This window comes from Pseudochaenichthys georgianus, chromosome 12, assembly GCF_902827115.2.
Source record: "Pseudochaenichthys georgianus chromosome 12, fPseGeo1.2, whole genome shotgun sequence".
Taxonomy (NCBI): Eukaryota; Metazoa; Chordata; class Actinopteri; order Perciformes; family Channichthyidae; genus Pseudochaenichthys; species Pseudochaenichthys georgianus.
The window spans coordinates 21,520,706-21,536,777 of NC_047514.1; the positions used below are offsets into that span (position 1 = coordinate 21,520,706).

Here is a 16,072-nt window from a genome sequence, read left to right on the forward strand (position 1 = left end):
CGTAAATTTAAGTAGGGCAGTTGTTGTGGAGTGATTAGGCCTGAAACCAGATTGAACCGGAGATAAAATATTATAAGTAATGAGATAATGTGACAGTTGATTATAAATTATTTTCTCCAAAACTTTGGAAATAGAGCAGATTATAGAGATTGGTCTATAATTATTTGTATCAAGTAAATCACCACCTTTATGCAGTGGAATGATGCGTGCACATTTCCAAATAGTCGACAACTCACAGGTGGACAAAGACAGGTTGAACAAATCAGCAAGTGGGTACATGAGAATATGGGACGCCAGTTTTATGACCCTGTTTTCTATACCATCGAGTCCTGCGCTGCCATCCACTTTTAATTCTGTGATAGCATTATGAACTTCGTGTGGTAGAATTTTCTTAAAAGAAAAAGAACTGTTACAGTATGAGTTACTATTAGAAATACCTGTCGTCAAATAGGAGTCGTGTGGAAAATACATTAGCAAAATGCTGATTAAATATTTGGGCAATGGATAATGGGTCATGAATTATTGTATCAGCAGTTCTTATTTCATTAATAGAATGTTTACCTGATTTATTTAAAATAGATTTAATTTTAGTCCAAAATTGCTTGGGATTCTTAAAGTCCGATGTGAGAGATTCTTTATAGTAGTTGGATTTAGCATTTCGGGTTTTGGTTTTACTCAGATTTCGGAGATGCCTGTATACTTCCCAATTGGCTATAGTTCTTGAATGACGATATATCGACCATGCTTTATCCCTTTCCCTAAAGAGACTGATGAGTTCAGAATTGATCCAAGGGAGATGTTGACCTTAACCGTTCTCACAGGTGCATGTTTGTTCATGACATCAGTGACCTCTTTATGCAGAAAATCCCAAGCATCTTGTACAAAAGGTATTAGTTGAAATCTGTCCCAATTAAGGGCAACATCATCATTAATAAATAAATCAACATTCAATTTTTTATATTGTCTGATTTTGACTAGTTTTGGAGGTAGTTTAATTAATTTGATTTTCCATACGCAATAAACAATTGAATGATCGCTGAAGCAATCCGACATGACACCAGCTTTTAAGATTCTGTCAGGGTGTGACACCAGTATCCAGTCAAGCAGAGATTGGGTTCTAAGAGTGATACGAGTTGGCTCATTAATTAGCTGTTTAACATTTAGACTACTGATGATTTATCCAACCAATTTTTGTTGAAATCACCAAGCAAGATTATTTCATTTCCGCAGGAAATGGAGTTGCTAGTGTCAATTATATGGTTAAAAGACTCTGCAGGTGAAGAAGGTGGCCTATAGATGCTACTAATAGTTAAGCATTTATTTTCATGAAAAATAATTTTAAGAAAAATGCATTCAAAATGTAGAGGCTCTATAGAAGTAGCAATTAGCTCAGTCACAAGGTCAGAGGAGACATAAATAGCCACACCTCCACCCCTGCTGCATCTATCGGATCTGTAAAGCAAATAATTTGTGATTTGTAGTTCACTATCGCAAATGTTAATAATAGGATTGGCAGGACCCTCGGCAGGAGAGTAGTCGGCGGGACCTCCAACGGGACTGGACATGGAGCTCGCAGGACCCCCAGCAGAACCTCCAACGGCACAGGACATAGGGTTGGCAGGACCCCCGGCAGAAGAGTAGTCGACGGGACCCCCAACGTGACAGGACATAGGGTTGGCAGGACCCCCAGCTGCACCTCCAACGGCACAGGACATAGGGTTGGCAGGACCCCCGGCAGAAGAGTAGTCGGCGGGACCCCCAACGGGACAGGACCTAGGATTGGCAGGACCTCCGGCAGGAGAGTAGTCGGCGGGACCTCCAACGGCACAGGACATAGGATTGGCAGGACCTCCAGCGGAATCTCCAACGGCACGGACATAGGATTGGCAGGACCCCCGGCAGGAGAGTAGTCAGCGGGACCTCCAACGGCACAGGACATAGAGTTGGCAGGACCCCCGGTAGAGGAGTAGTCGGCGGGGCCTTCAACGGGACAGGACATGGAGTTGGCAGGACCCCCAGCGGAACCTCCAACGGACCAGGACATTGGGTAGGGACTTGAGACGTTACTCGAGAGGGGACTCGAGGGGAGACTCGAAAGGAGACTCGAGAGGAGACTTGAGAGGGGAACCAAGGGGGTACTAGAGAGGGGACTCGAGAGGGGACTAGAGAGGGAACCTGTGATGAGACCCGACGAGGGACTAGACGAGGGACTTGAGAAAGGAACTCGAGAGGTGACTAGAAAGGGGACTCGAGAGGGGACTCGAGAGGGGACTTGAGAGGGGACTTGAGAAGAAACTGGAGAGGGGACTCGAGAGGGAACTTGAGATGGGACTAGAGTAGGGACTTGAGAAGGGACTAGAGGAGGGACTAGAGAAGGGACTCGGGAAGGGACCAGAGGAGGGACTAGAGAGGGGACCAGGGGAGGGACTAGAGAGGGGACCAGAGAGGGGACTAGAGAAGTGACTAGAGATGGGACTTGCAGTGTTGGGAAAGTTCACTTTCTACATGAACTAGTTCAGTTCACAGTTCACACATTTTAAAATGAACTAGTTCAGTTCATAGTTCATAATTCAAAATGTTGAACTAAAGTTCATGGTTTCAAAAATGAACTAATTTATAGTTTATAGTTATTTTTTCAATACGTTGCTGCGAGCTATTATTTGTCTCCTGTACGATGTTAATGGGATTTGGGTGGTAGTGGATCTGTTTCGGCTCTCTTTTTTATTCGCCACTCGCACATACCGTGAAAGGCTAGTCGTGTGCTTATTCTCAATGTGCCGTTTAAGGTTTGTTGTCGACGTCGTCGATGTACGGACTTGCTTTTTCAAACCGGGCGGACACAGTTTACAGGCAAACGTTTGATTTTTTCCGTCTGAGTCAGTACTGACTTTAACGTAAAACTCTTTTAAATGCTCATACGCCGACGCCGTAGAGCAGGGGTGGGGAACCTTTTTCCTCTCAAGGGCCATTTAAATGTTTACAATATCCTCAGAGGGCCGTACAAGTTATTGACCTCTGCTTAAAAAAACTAAAATCACAGCCCATTCATTTCATTCTGTGCAAAGAAAAAGCAACCTCTTAATCCAGATATCTCACCATGACTCGCGTATGCATGCACGTGCACGGTGTGACCACCAAAACAGAAAGATAGGACACAAGATGTGTGCAAATGTATTTTGTTTCCTATCCATGTGAACATGATTTAAGTGGGGGGGGGGACCTAACCTCCTCTAGGGGGGTCCGGGGGGCATGCTCCCCTGGGAAGATTTTTTTTTTTAAATGTTGAAGTTAAAAGCATCAATCTGGTGCACTTTGAGAGCAACATTAGGAGATCTATGGACACATCTCTCAACACCCAAACACAACTGTAAGCAGATTTTCTTTTAATTTATGGATATTTGACAAATCACTCCCCTTTCAAACTGTATTCTTCTTTATTAATAACTGTCATATAGTATTTTATACCTGTTTACTTTATTCTCTTATTTTTTTTATAACTATAATGATCATATAAAGATGTGCCTTTACCTCACTGGTTGTAGAAAAAGCTTCTTATATTCGTTAGCATAGCTAGCTAACCAGATGCTAATGATAACAACACAGTTATTGACTGTCTGATCAGTATGACAGATGAGCAGATCACCACTGGGCTTTCAACTAAAGACACAGACACAGCAGAAGCAAGAGTTGACTCCAGACGGAACACACCGATGCGTGTGGTGTCATAATGGGAATTGGGAGGCAGGGAGCCAGCATGTCTGGGGCTAGCAGGCAGGGGATAACACACCGAGAGGTGTACCATTATGGTGTAAATACAGCCTATCTACCAATTGGATCAAATATAAAAGTCAGCCGAATTAGTGTTGATACTGCAAGGAGACGTATTGTGTGAAAATAAATCTAAGATGTTGTTAATTGCTGATATATTTATGATCCACATCACGTTTTCAGCTTTGGCGGCAGTTCTTCCTGTTTGTCTAGAAGTCTTCTCAGCAGGGTTCTATAAATAGAGAACTACGGCAGATATGTAATATTTAATGCAGCCGAACCGTGTATTACAATGCCGTTATGTGATGACTTTCAAAGAGAAAAGCAAGCACACTCGGAATAAAGTATTATTTTATTTTTTTTAAATGTTTTTGGATTTCACATCGCATAAACACCATATCCCAACGTGCATTGCGGCTAAACCATCCGATCACCGAGCTGAGGATCTTGCCTACGTCTGTTTCCGGTATTGTTTTTGACGGATGTATTTTGTTATACATACAGTCCTTCACATTTACATTTTTATTTACATTAAAGTATTTCGTGAGGCATTCTAAAATGTTTTTTTAATATAACTACGGTTCTAGTTGAAGAGTTTGTAAATTAACATGAAGCCAAGTTGTTGCCTGGCAACGCAATTGCATAACGTCATGTCCGTTAATTCCACAACCGCACACATGGATTAACATCGATTTAATACATTAATGTAGCCTTTGTTTCTGCTAAAAGAGGTGTCGACCAGCTGGGGCAACAAGAAAATCGGCAAAATCGAGTGTGACTATTAAAAAATAAATCATTATTATATTAATAATGACAATAACAACCGACCGTCGTGGTACAGCATTTGCTTGGCATTTCCGGGTATTTGGGCCATGTTAACAATACCGTGTAACTGTCACGTTTGAAGGGACGAAATCGTGACATCTTCACGTCTCCCAGCATGGTAAATCATCACATGTTCACGTCTTGCCATGATACCGAGTTGGATTAAGATCACTTTATAAATCTTGCAGGGGAAATTCAGTTTTGGTGTTATCTTCAATTACACAAAGGCCTGAAATAAACACAAACCATGCACTTGTCAGATGTAGGCCTACAGTATGATGTTGAAGAGGTAATTTGAAATGATAATCTTAATTTTACTTGAAAATCTCTGCTTTTAAATTGAAAGCAGATTTTTTGCATCATTAGATTTGAATTCTGGCAGTGTAGCACTCCAGTGGTTTTAAGTTGACGTTGCAGACTCAGCAACAGTCAGTCATCCCTCAGTAAACTTCTTCCCAGGAGCCACATTTCAGCTCCATCCTTCCTCTTTGTTCTCATCCTCTCTTCAAACTCAGCAGCCTGTGATGCTGCCAGCCACCATGCATCAATGAGCATTCACCACATGTTGTTGTACTGTAATATATATAGCCCACTATTGTTTGTCCGTGTAGGATGCTTGCCTATTGATTCAGTCTGCCTATTCCCTCCCTCCCTGCCTCCTCCCCCCCTCCCCTCCCCCCGTACACACTCACGCTTCCCACCTCCCAGCCTCTCTCGTCTCCCTCGGACTGCAGCAGAGAAACCGCTGCATCGGAGAAGACAAGAAACAAGAAATCTCGGCCCGATGCTCTCCATCTCTGCTGCCTCATAGAGGGAAACTAGGGAGAGGCGACTGGTCGAGCTCGGTACCATGCATCTGGTCCTCTGCAGGCTGTGAGTATTTTCTTTGCTTTTCAAATCTGAGAAACTAGAGTTTAACTTCACCTCCCTCTGCACTGAAGTGAAAGATCGTATCTTAATCTGCCTTTTTGGATCATTTAATATGCAAGATGGAAGAATGGGATCTCGCATGCACCTATGAAAGTGCTTTTTATTCTGTCATTGAAATAGAATTATGAACACAGCCACAACGTGCACATGATTGATGGAAAAGTTGGGGAACTTTCTAAGAGTTTCCAGCATAAGCATTATTAAAAATGCTGAATCAAAAATATGTAGGCTATATGAAATCGGAGCATATTCTTAGACACACGTGATTTGTTCTTATAACAAAGTTTTAGTTTTTAATGAAATGCTTCAAAACTAAATTGCGCACAATTATAGAATCAGAAATCCTGTATTCGTCCCACAGAGGGGACATTAACATTGTTACAGCACAAGTATGAGCCAACAAATTGCAATTATTAAGAGACATGCATAAAATATGAAAGATAAAACTCGAAATTGCACACATTTCAATCTGCAAACATACTAAATATTATAACAGACGATCTAGGGACTTCCCAGATGTCACATGTGTGTGTCGTGGTCGTGGTGAATGATGTTGCAATCGTGTCGTGCTCAATGCTCGTGGAAATATGAGTTGGCTCACGCGCACGGAGCAGGCAACCCCCGTGCTTTCCCGTCTGCAGGCAGAGCGAACCTGCAGTGACTGAGATGCGCAGAGAGAGAGGGCAGAACCCATCCATAACTCGGGAGTCGGTGCAGTGTGTGTGCGCGCGCGTGCGTGCGTGTGCCCGGACAGTCTCCTCACTGTACAACGCTGTGGGGAGAATTGATTTCCACAGGCAGCAGGACAGCCCAAAATCTAATTATGGGACGCGACTACGTCAAAAGACTGCCCGGGGATTGATGCTCTTTCCTCTCCGTGCTGTGGGCTGAGCTCAGTCGGGAGAGCCGCTGCAGTGTAGTAAACCCCGCGAGTGGAACAAAGAGGAGGAAAGTGACAGATGAGTGTTACCATAAAGCTGTCCCAGTGAGCTGAATGGGAAGTGAGATTGGATCAAAAGGGTGGAAAAATAAACAGGTGTTTGCTGCATCAATAGATATTTTTCAAACATCCAAGCCAGTGTATTAATGTTTGCCTGTCTACATCAGTGTTTGCTTTAGCCCAGCAGCTGACAATGCTGGGCTGAACCTGACCATTTATTATTATCTCGGCTCCATCTAAACACAAAAGAAGGTTTGGCTTGTTACATGGGTCTGCACCACATCATTGTGAGGATTGTCAGGATGAGATCAGTTAGCCAATCAGTTGCCTGGAATTGAATACAGGAACATCATTAAGTCCTTAAATAAAGTTCCCCAATAAGACAAAAGAGTTGAGTGGATTCTTAATGGAAACACAGTTGAGATTATCTCAAAAAGTCTCCTTGGCGTAGTTTATTTTTGATGGATTTATACCACAAGTTGCACTTTATGACTCTTCAGCTGTTTATAGTTCAGCTTTCAGTTTTTACATGCCAAAAAAGGTGAGAATTAAGACAAAATTGAGAAAAAAAGGGGGATCCGATTGTGTAGAAGTCTATGAGAAAATAACCCCTCAGTTTGATGTGTTACCTCACTAAACATTTTCGGTACCACTTTACAATAAGACTACCCTTATAAAGGGTTTACGAATAGTTTGTAATTAATTTATTAATTAGGTTGTGAACACTTTATAAATCATTAATAAGCTTTTATAAGACATGAGATAAACAGGGCAACTGTGACCGGTTGCTTGCCAAATAGTGAGCCCACATTTATCTGTACTGCTAAGCCTTATATTGGCTACTTAGCTTACTTCGTCTTCTTCATCAGCCAGCATCCTTGGTGTGTTTTCAGTTAATGAAAGTTAATTATACTCAAAATACTGAAAAAACAGACAGACACACACACAAACACACACACACACACGCACGCACGCACACACACACACACACACACACACACACACACACACACACACACACACACACACACACCACACACACACACACACACACACACACACACACACACACACACACACACACACACACACACACACACACACACACACACACACACACACACACACACACACACACACACACACACACACACACACACACTTTCCATCAAACACAGTTTGGGCATCCACACAAGGACTCCCACAGCAGCTGGCTATATTCCAGCAGTCCGTAAACCCTCACAGCCATCATTACATACAAGCAATCAGGCAGCTGTGTGTGTGTGTGTGTGTGTGTGTGTGTGTGTGTGTGTGTGTGTGTGTGTGTGTGTCATCAGGAGGAGAATCCAATGTAGTTTGAGTTGTTTAAATGTTCCCTATGCAACAGTGCATTTGTGAATGGAGTACATGAGTTAAGTGGATCTCTGAGCTCTAAGCCATGATGCTCTGTCGTGTGTGTTCATTACTTTAATCCCTGCTCCACTACTCTCCTGCGGTCATGCTATTTCAATAGTCTCCTGAGGCTACATCTTTAAAGGTGTCCTTCATGAGCCTGTTGTTTGAGATCATGTGTCTCCCAATTCCTGAAACGTGAATTTTAAGATACAGTATTTGGGTATATTTTCAAGCTTTTAATCAAATTATCCAAAGCTTGCAATTGGATATAAAGTGACGTCACTCTCTGGGATTTTGCCATTTTCTTCCAGCTTTCTTCTTTTGGGTAAAAAGCTATTTTAAATACATAATTTTCAACAGTTAAATCAAGTGTAAGGCTTATAAGTATAAGACAGGAATCATATTGCATATTAAGCTGTATTAATATCAGAAGGTCTAACACTATTTCTGTCAAAGCCTAAACCTCTCTTGTGTAGCATCTGATTCTCTTGGCGTGTATAGTTGTATTCAAATGATTCACAACTGCCCACTGCAGCCATCTGTGGGCACTGCAGAACGCCTGTAGCGCTCTGCACACCACTTGCATTTACATATTGATGATTATGCAGACATCTTATCTGTGTAACCTGTACGATTATTGCATTTCCCCACTTAAAACTACTTGTTCAGAGAAAGTGTTTTGATGCAGTAATTTGCTGCAGAACATACTCTCCATTTCACCCAGCTCTTTCCAGAGTGTGCACCTGCAGAGCGTATGCGTGTGTGTGTGTGTGTGTGTGTGTGTGTGTGTGTGTGTGTGTGTGTTTCTGTGTGTGTGTTGGCGTGAGTGATTAATGAACGTAGCTGGATGGCGTCAGCGGGCCATGACAGCACGACTGCGAGCAAATCATTTCTCCCCTCTCTGTGGACTGCTGATTCAGAGCTCGCATGCATTTTTGCTGATGGCTGAAATCACATCATAAGGGTTTGGTGACAGCATCACAGCATCACAGCAGAAAGCGATGTGAGCCACCAATGAAAAGGAAATAAAAGCGATAAACGATATTAGCTTCTCAGGCAAGGCTAATGTAGCACTTTTAAATGTGGTAGCTTCTCGTATAAGTGTGTATATTTTTCTGTGTTGTGAAAACGCCATAGGCTATATAGGTTGCTTCAAAGAAAGACTGGACATTTGGACTTTAAATAATTCTTTCTGTAACTCAAAGTGCATGAAAAGACTTCTAAATGTCAGCATTAATGACCATTTGCATATGGAGGAGCTTATCATGAATAATGAAATGTCAACAGAAGAGGGATAGCTTTCATATTCAATATTGCCAACAAGGCATTGACTTTGAAATTCTTGGCGCACTCAGATGAGAGGATGGAGAGAGTGAGCAGGAAGAAAGAAAATAAGTGAAGAGAGATGGAGAGAAATGGTGAGAACACCAGCGATCAGCATGGAGGATGTGAACTGAAACCAGGGACTATACACAGACCTGCTGTTATGCACTGTTAGTAATTTCCACTTTTTGTAGAAAAGTTCTCTCAGTGTTGCAGTGCAGTGAGCTGATTGGCTATTTTCTTCTCGGCCATTTGGTGCAGGAACTCTCAGAGCATATCATGAGGTTTATCACAGTTTGACCTTTTAGTCTCAGACGTCAAGCACTCAGCTGGAGGAGCTGCTGCGCTGGAAATGAGTTCAGGGAAGTTTGCAAAGAGAGCTGTGCTCGGGTAGAAAAACATGTCAATCCATGTAATATGAAGTGAGACTTTTTGTAAAAGTCAACATCTAAAAGTTGAAATAGGTAACAAGACTTGTGTTTCAGAAAGCTTGATGCACAAATGACAACAAATGTACATTTTCAGTCAGATCCAAATTGAATCTTTGTGAAAACAATGCTACCTTTATGGTTTGGAGCCTGTTAAGCCCTGAGCCTGTTTTTCAGGTCTCAGGCTCGAAAATGACATACCCAGAACAAATGACTATACCTTCCCTTCTAAAAGGGTTAAATTAATAATCTTTTTTCTCAAACAAATGATAAACCTGTGAGTTGGATGTAGAAGAGTCAGAATAAATATAGATGTTTTTATTTTAAAGTAAATTCAGATTGAAAAAACCCCCATTACTTATAGTGAAAACCACCCTTGGATGATGGGATAGAAGGCCAAAAGCTTTAGGAATCCAAACTATAACATATAATCAGTGTTGGGAAAGTTCACTTTCTACATGAACTAGTTCAGTTCACAGTTCACACATTTTAAAATGAACTAGTTCAGTTCATAGTTCATAATTCAAAATGTTGAACTAAAGTTCATGGTTTCAAAAATGAACTAATTTATAGTTCATAGTTCTTTTTTCAATACGTTGCTGCGAGCTATTATTTGTCTCCTGTACGATGTTAATGGGCCATTTCAATTTTTACAATATCCTCAGAGGGCCGTACAAGTTATTGACCTCTGCTTAAAAAAACTAAAATCACAGCCCATTCATTTCATTCTGTGCAAAGAAAAAGCAACCTCCTAATCCAGATATCTCACCATGACTCGCGTATGCATGCACGTGCAGGGTGTGGCGTGACCACCAACACAGAAAGATATGGACACAAGATGTGTGCAAATGTATTTAGTTTCCTATCCATGTGAACATGGTTTAAGTGGGGGGGACCTAACCTCACTTTGAGAGCAACATTAGGAGATCTATGGACACATCTCTCAACACCCAAACACAACTAAGCAGATTTTCTTTTAATTTATGGATATTTGACAATTCACTCTCCTTTCAAACTGTATTCTTTTTTATTAATAACTGTCATAGTATTTTATACCTGTTTACTTTATTCTCTTATTTTTTTTATAACTATAATGATCATATAAAGATGTGCCTTTACCTCACTGGTTGTAGAAAAAGCTTCTTATATTCGTTAGCATAGCTAGCTAACCAGATGCTAATGATAACAACACAGTTATTGACTGTCTGATCAGTATGACAGATGAGCAGATCGCCACTGGGCTTTCAACTAAAGACACAGACACGCAGAAACTGCGGCATGTGTATGGACTTATCGGTACTGCAATTTCTGAAGTGCTGGAGTGGCGTTCTGGTGCTCTCCGTCAGAACTGCACCCCTGTCAGTCGAGACATATACCACCTGATGACACGTTAGGCTCGTGTTGTGTTCAAGGACCCTGACTTTGGCCAGGAAAAACAGGCACTCGCTTGTTTAATTTTTTTGCGGTCTAGATTTCTTTCATTTTTTTATTTTTTGCGTGTGTTTATAAATTACCTCGAGGGCCGTACCACATTGTCTCGCGGGCCGTATACGGCCGGAGGCCTAAGGTTCCCCACCCCTGCCGTAGAGTCTCACTCTGAGTGAGTGCTGCTGCAGCTGCTCTCGGCTTCGTCCATACTAATTCATTCATTCAATGCTCGCCGGTTCCGCGGTTCCACATTGTTTGTTGTGAGGAGTCTGATATATTTAGTATATTTATATTTTAGTGCGACAGCCAGGGGTGACAGGCGCGTACGCGTCACAGGCAGCTTGCTGTTGCCAGATTGGGTGGTTTTCCGCATTATTTTGAAGCCTGTTTACGGTGTGTTTTAACTGGGTTTTCGGCTGAAAGGCATATGAAATCTGGCACACTTTTGAACGCCGTTATAATACAGTGCTGAGAATGAACGCACTTTTGAACGCCGTTATACAGCGCTGAGAATGAACGCGTTCTCAATTACGTTCATCTAGCGGAAATACAGTACGTTCAGTTCACGTTCGCCCAAAATATGAACGCGTTCATGAACGATCGTTCATTGAACGCGTTCAGGTACATCACTGCATATAATAAGTAACCTGTATCAAGATTAATGCAAAACCACTGATATTTGACCTTTTTAGAGAGGTTTAGAAAAAAAACCCCACCTCTGGGGTCATTTGGGTGGATTTGCCATATCTCTGGAACCCATCGGTCGATTTTGGTGATTGACACCTCTTTTGAACCGTTAGAGCCAATAGAATCGAGGGGGGGGGTTCCTAAATCCATCTATACATTACCATTGGTGAATGAGAGTGATGCGCAGCCAGCATGCCCAAAACCGGAAGCTGGGTTACGCTCTATAGAAAACTACATTTATTGACATAAATGTTATGGTGGATTATCAGTAATCATTTCAGAGTGACACAGAGACATTGGATTAACCCTCAGCAGCGTTTATATGCGTTGTAATGCCCTTGAACACAACTTCTGATCAGAACACAGCAAAGGTAAGACGTATTTGCCGTTTTGGCCCAGTAAAGTGAAGTTGTGTGTTGTCTTTGTTGGCCTTCGCTGCCGTGAGTTCTGGTCGCACAGTGATGATACTTATACCATTGGAATCTGTGGAAGCTCAGCTTTCATATGATATCTAGTTTGTGCAGATGCATGAAGTATAACATATCGCTACCGTGAGTTATGTGCTAAGTGCGTTAGCACCCTTTTGCTTAGTGCTGATTCAGAGGTTTGGCGTTAGACTTGTGTTTTGTTTAGGTAAAAATGGTTCATATAGCCAGTTAGCTGAGTTTCTTCCCGTTAAGTGGGTATGACACATTAATAGGTTGTTAAATGTTAAGAAACCCTGAGACACAGTTTCGTGAAAATTGTTTTGTTTGGGTAAAAGCTGCTATAACTGATTTCTTTCTCAGGGGTACAATACGATACGATACAATATACTTTATTGACCCCGTAAGGACATTTGTTCTGGACTCCGTCCTGCAGTTCCGCATACATGGACATATACAAACATAGTGGACATTTAAGAGACATACACATCATCAGTCATACACCGTTTGAACAAACACAATACACAGATGCACATACACAATGGCGACCTATTGCACAACCCTTATGGCCAACATTTCATGTGAATGTTAAGAAGCTTAATGGACATAGGTAGGGATGAGTGCTTATAGCGGTTCAGCCTGCTCTTGGGGACACGGAATCTTCTACCAGAAGGTAGGAGCTGGAATTCTCGGTGGAGTATGTGGGTGGGATCAGACACAATTTGTTTGCCTGTCTGATAATGGACTGCTCGTATATGTTTTGGAGAGATGGGTGTTTTTTTTTGTACCAGGCGAGCGATCTGTGACTTTGACTGCACTGTCAAGTTACCATACCAGGCAGTAATACCATACCTAATGATGCTCTCCAACACGGCATGATAGAACAGTAACATGAACTTCTGGTCGACTCCGAAAGCCCGGAGTCGACGCAGAAAGTACAATCGCTGTTGAAGTCTAGAGCACAGACCTTGAACATGCGCCTTCCAGCTGAGTGTATTATCTAGTTGGACACCAAGGTACTTATAGGAGCTGACCTGAGTTATGGGTTCATTGTGGATAACCACCGGTCACCCACCACCTTTGGGTCCCACACCATCTCCTCAGTCTTCTTCACATTCAGCACTAGATGGCTAGAATCACACCACTGCACAAACCTCTCTATTTCAGAGTGGTAAGCCGATGAACTGCTGCCTTTGTGCATTAAGCCAAGGATGGCTGTATCATCAGAGAATGGTGTGTGATGCTATTTAGAGCATCGTCTGTGCCACGCCCTTGCTTGTAGGCAAACTGAAAAGGGTCTAGATGTACATCAACCTCTTTCTTTAGCAGCGGCACCATGATCCTCTCAAAACATTTCATCACAATGGATGTCAATGCAACAGGCCTAAAATCATTGTTTACCTTTGGACAAGGTTTGTTGGGGACAGGCTTTATTATTGATTTGTCCAGAGGGTGGGGATGGTGTGAAGATCAACAGATTTTTGAAATATGGGACACCATGCTGATGTCAGTTCTTCTGCAAATGTCTTGAGAAGGAATGCAGAGATGCCACCTGGCCATGTGGCCTTCTTAGTACAGGTGTGTTTGAAAAGTGATCGGACCTTTAAAGGGTCAATCAGCACCCTTTCGTCCTGGTCAGTAGCAGAGATTGTCTCTAAGATGTCTGTACATTCAGAGGAGAAGTCCTGGGTTTCAAATCTCATGTAAAATTCATTCAGTTAATTTGCTTTTTGCAGGTCATCAGAGGTACAGAGAGGTTTTTTAGCTGAAGTCATATTTGTGATTGCCTCCCTTCATAGTGTCCCAAAGTTCCTTGGAGGTCATTGTAGAGGGTAGAGGAAACAAATGCTAGAACCAGCACATACATTAGCTTAGTCTTGCATGAAAACTGTAATGCATCTTGAAATAGAATAGGCTGCATGGCTCACTCCAAAGTTTAAGTATATGTCTACTACAAGAAATGAATTGAAATAACTTCACCTAAAGCCTTTGGATAGAGCCAGAATAACTGATTTCCCCTGCTTCCAGTCTTCATGCTAAGCTTATCATACCCCAACTCTCACTAAATACCACTAAGACATGTCAATCTTTTTTTTTCTAATGCTCAGCTAGCAAGTGTAATGCTGTTATTTTAGTAAGGATGGTGCCATATATTGAGCATTTAAACACACTGGAATAAAAAAGAAACAAAAAAGCTTAAAGGTGATAAAACCAAGTTATATATATATTCATTTTACTAGTATGCTGACTTGAACAACTTAAAAACATTGTTACCTACGTTGATTTCATGTTTCATCTCCACTGATGTGGGAAGTGACGCAGTGTAAATCCTAACAGCGGCAGGTCTTCTTATTTAATGTCCTGAAGCCATAGGATGGTGGTATTTGTGGCCAGGGGGGAGTCAGTGTCTCATCATCTAACTGTGAACAAAGTTAGTTAAAACACATTTCCTACTTCATTTTATTGCTGCATTGCACCAAAATGTCCCGGGCTGCTGTTCGTCGCTGTGGAGCCCCGGCGCCTATGTGCAAATGACAGATCCCGAATGATGTTTTATCTATTCCTGCAGAGCAAAGGTGAGCAGAAACACCATAAATCACCCTGCCAAGCTATATTTGGACACTTAACCCAGTCTCTATACCTCAGTGTATGCTTTCCACTCCAGGGACTGCAGATACAAATACAGTACCCTCTTGTAAGAAGTTTTAATTGTATTTCTCTTTATGTAGAGACACAATCATATCACAAGTTGGTACCTATGTGGTTGCACAGTATATGAATCATTTCACACATGGTATCATTCCTGTTTAAGGCTGTCTGGTATTTACTTTAATGTTTCTAAATAGCAGATGCCACTAAATCCCACTATGTCTGAGATAAATAGATAAGTTAACAAGAAGGATTAGGCAGCAAACATGTAATGCATTATTTCTTGACTTTATTATTACCGGGGATGTCCGGATCAATTTGTCTGATTTGGATCCAAGTCCTTTAATAATTGATATTTTCTTGAGGGAATAGAATTGTTGAAACGGATGGGAAGCGACCCACTAAAGAGAACACTTGTCACTCTGTTGCAGTTGTAAGTTCTGGAAAAACTCTTCTATATTTTAAAACATATCATCTTTTTAATGTATATTTCATTTGCATCATCATGGAGGATGTAATGTTAGGTTTAAGCATATTAATGCCAGACATTAGCAAGAGAAGATGCCTGGGGCATTTGAGTGTTTTCCAGTCAGATAGCCATGAAACGCTCCTGTACACGTCTTTTGCATCTTCTGGGGTCTTCCTTTTCTTCTGTCTGTAGTGTGTATTGCTTCTGTCAGTAACCGTACTGCTGAGGGTCTCTGAGTGTGATGTGTGGGCCGCAGCCTGCTGGTGTTTCTCCTGCGGCCGTCTGTGGGCCTGACGCTCGCTGTGTGGCAGACAGACAGCTCGGGCCCCGTGTGTTGACAGGTCTTCTGAGGGGCCATGCCAGGGCCGCATTAGAGAGCCTTAAGGGGCTTCAGTCATACAGGATGACATTCCAGCCCTGGAACACGATTCTGATATGAACTGACAGAAAACATGTTCACAAAAGCCACATTTAAAAAATCTAATATTTCTGAATGTGTAATCCAAATGAATAAATGATGCAGGGTATGAGGGATATTTATGAAATCCAACCTAGTCCAGTTCTGTTTGACTTGACACAAATGTGCACTGAATTAAAAAATATGAGTATTTGTGTCAGAATACAAGCCGATGGAATCTGCACATTTGGGTAATATCTGTGTGTTTGTTATCTCATATGAACGACGCTACACTGCTTTTCAGTATTGCAGCTTTATCGCGCAGACACTAGAGTGGCAGCAATTTATTTCCGTTACAATAACTATTGACCTGTACAAAAATGTAATCAGTAACCTAATCTGAGTACC

The 16,072-nt window shown here is 41.8% G+C and overlaps 1 protein-coding gene across 2 annotated transcripts in view; it reads left to right on the forward strand.

Moving 5' to 3' along the window:
* The first annotated feature begins 5,382 nt into the window (after nucleotides 1-5,382).
* Nucleotides 5,383-16,072, forward strand: part of LOC117455741 (synaptic vesicle glycoprotein 2C-like) — a 45,811-nt gene continuing 35,121 nt past the window's right edge. The window contains exon 1 of one of the 2 annotated variants that reach the window (XM_034095279.1): nucleotides 5,383-5,466. The gene's annotated coding sequence lies outside the window, so the exon portion shown is untranslated. The remainder of the gene's footprint in view (nucleotides 5,467-16,072) is intronic. The other variant, XM_071205031.1, reaches the window with a different exon arrangement.